Source organism: Siphateles boraxobius, unplaced genomic scaffold, assembly GCF_051911475.1.
Source record: "Siphateles boraxobius isolate OS27281-9 unplaced genomic scaffold, OSU_SipBor_1 77, whole genome shotgun sequence".
Classification (NCBI taxonomy): domain Eukaryota; kingdom Metazoa; phylum Chordata; class Actinopteri; order Cypriniformes; family Leuciscidae; genus Siphateles; species Siphateles boraxobius.
The window spans coordinates 3,659,559-3,662,718 of NW_027509205.1; the positions used below are offsets into that span (position 1 = coordinate 3,659,559).

Consider the following 3,160-nt stretch of genomic DNA (forward strand, 5'->3'; position numbering starts at 1 on the left):
ACTTTTAGGGCAGTCTCTGTAGAGATGGGATGATTCTCCACAGAGGTTGCACTTTCTGCCATTTTGGCACTCTTCAAAAATGTGCCCAATTTCTCTGCACTTCCTACACACTACTTCTTGGCATGCCTCGGCGAGATGTCCAAGTTTGCCACACTTGCGGCATAGCTTGGGCATCCCTTGGTAATGGATGTAGCCTCTATTCTCTCCCAACACAATCATAGAAGGTATTTGACTCAGGCCATGGTAGCTGTTGGGATCTGCCCATTGTTTAATGGGCACTCTCCACGCACAGCTCCAGATACCGTCTTCATCTAAAACCTTGACTGGTTGTCCACGAATAGAGCAATATCTTGCCAACCATACAGAAATATCTTCTCCACTAACTGTTTCATTAAACATCCTGACAATCACAACTTTCAGTGAATTATCAGTCAGTTTTTCCACAGTGAACATGGAGAAATTGGCTTTACACATTTCAAATCGAGTCCAAAAAGTACTTAGCAAGGAAGCAGAAGCAAAACTTACATCAAAGCCATGATTCAGGGGCAGAGTCAACAGGCAGTTTATGTCCACAACCTTAAAACCGAGTAACTGTTGGATGCACTTCCTAGAAAAGTCCAGCCTGGACATGACCTGGAGAGTGCCATCCTCTTTTGGTTTAAATTTAAAACGCACGCTGTGGTGCCTCCTCATGCCGGCACGAGCAGCCGACATGTTGGAGGCACCACTAGCCTGCTGCGGCTAAAACCCAACAATAAATATACAATAAATAAATTAAAACCTGCTTACCTTAAAACCAGAAGATTCCTCGTAGAACGAGTCGTCAATTAAAAGCCGCTTGTCAATGTACCACCTGAAGGGTGTGTGTCCCGTGTGACAAGCAACACACGAGACCAAGTCCAACAAGAGGCGGTCGCTGTCTCTACCTTAGGACCAGACACTTGATCTTAGCCAAAAGGCCGAGAAGCGATGACACAATGACGCAGAGGCGGGGGAGCCATCAAAGGCCACGCCCACCTGGGCCGTGGCGATAGGGGCTAAAGGTCGCCAACAAACAAGCTCAGCTCACAGCAATACAAGCTCAGCTTGACTGTTGACACCGAAAATGGATCACAGCAGAGCGCACAACACGACACTTTGGAGTGCAACCTGGGATTTTGGACCAACAAACATTCTGCCCTAAAAGTGAGCGGGCAGACCAAAGCGTACGTCGTAGAGACTTGAAACTCTTGAGGGATGGTAGTACCCGCCCGGTCTACAACATCACCAAGGCTCGGCCCAATCGGCCCCAAGGTGGCGCTGCAGCGATCAGAAGTACGAAATGCCTCGTAACTCCTGAACCGTCCGTCGCAGACCCAAGTTTCTTACATCACCGGAATCCTTGGCTCGGGCCGAACAAGACGCATGCCTCGGATTTGATGGTTGCGCTTGCGAGATTTTCGGGTATTTGGGATTTTGTGAAAAAGCTACTTTTGCACACTAGTCCTAGGTCTTTCGCCCGATCTGACCCAAACCGGTGCAGAAAGATTCCCTGGAGTCTGATTGCCGACAGCGATGGGGAAAAAAGTCGGAATTTCGATTCACGTTGGCGACGGGACGCCAAAACGTTGGGAGTGGGCGAGGCGGGCTTTACTTAAATGGCCATAACTCTCCAACGGAATGAGACAATTACACCCAAGTCGGTACACCTGTGCACGGGCTCAGCCTGTGCTCAGGTGAAAAGGGATGTGGCGACTGGCCACTTGGTGGCGCTGTAAACAGTAAAAACAACAACATGAATACGGCCATAGGCGACTGTATGTCAGGTGATTTTTCACACATGCACAAGGTATTCATACCACATGATAGAACTCCTCATTCGGAACAACTTTGCTTCTAGGACCACTGCTGCCAATAAAAGCGCTGGTTGAATAATGGAGATTATTTAAAGAATGATGAAAAAAAAAACTAAAAAACAGCCCTACTTTTGCAGACTGGTCCTAGGTTGAGAGTTTTACATCTCTCGATCAACCACTGCAGTTCAATTCTCTGGACTTCCTAGGTCGTTAACTACCAGAAGAAGAGGAACTTGAACAATCTGCTATTTTAACCAGTGTGTCCAGGGGAGAGCGCGAACGCAGTCCCCCACTACCATAAATTATGCAGTCGAGATTCCCACATTTGGGGAATTCGCAGGGGTCAGCACAACCGGAGTGCAATGGCCGAGCCTCGTCCTGGGTGAACCACCTTCCTGATCATGGTGTCTCCCCTGCCAGGTAAGTATGAATTCCCAGGCCTCCCGTCAGAGGCACCGTGTCCCTCTCCGCAATCCTCACCAACGGTCGGACAATCAAACACACACCTGATTCAACTCATCAGCTCATTCGTAAAAACTCCAAGAGATAAGAGAGAGACATCAAAAACCTGCAGAGTCGGGCTCTTTTGCTGTTGTTGTTGTGGATGATGTTGTTTTCATGCTCCGGATCCATGAGCCAAAAATCCATTTCATACGCGGTCACCGGATAGTGGACGAATCAGATGTTAAACGAGATAAGAACAGAGTTGTTGTTTTTTTTTCCCTCTCACACCACCATTACCTGTATAGCATATGACCACCTACAACACCTTTAAAGCACCCATACACAGCAATATACGTTACTTCCATTAACACCTGCTGCCACACAAGACTAAAACATCTCTTTCATTGAACACGGTTTTTGGGGGTGCACCGTTCCCAGAAGTACTGCAATACCGGGTCGATGCGTGGAGTGGACGGAGCAAGCTCCACTTCCATCTCCCAGTTCCAAAAATCAATTTAATATATGGTGCCCGGGTAGGGCACGTATCAGATATTAAACTGATAAGAACAGATTCTTTCGAAAAAGTTTTATTGTCACAAGTTTTCATTCCATGTTTTCCATTTACATTTTTTTTTTTTTTTTAAATCAAGTATTTATTTACACATCTTAAAACAACAAAACAAACAAATAAAAGGACACAATTTATAGTTAAAAATCAATTATTGATTGTGTGTTGTGTAAAAGTCCATGTATGTTAATATTTGTGTTGTTTTAAAGGAAACGTAAATGGATTAAAATAAATAGGAATAAAACATAAAAACAATAGAACAATAAAACATGCCAAATAAAACATCTCTTGTACAGGATCGAGGGTGAGTCCC

General features: G+C 45.5%; 1 non-coding gene and 1 pseudogene across 1 annotated transcript; both read right to left on the reverse strand.

The window, feature by feature from the left end:
* Window positions 1-2,099: 2,099 nt before the first annotated feature.
* LOC143726961 (U1 spliceosomal RNA) lies at window positions 2,100-2,263 on the reverse strand. Its single transcript, XR_013199182.1, has one exon. It is a non-coding gene; the product is annotated as a U1 spliceosomal RNA (small nuclear RNA).
* Window positions 2,264-2,697: 434 nt separating this feature from the next.
* On the reverse strand, window positions 2,698-2,868 carry LOC143727254 (U2 spliceosomal RNA; annotated as a pseudogene).
* Between the last annotated feature and the right edge of the window lie 292 nt (window positions 2,869-3,160).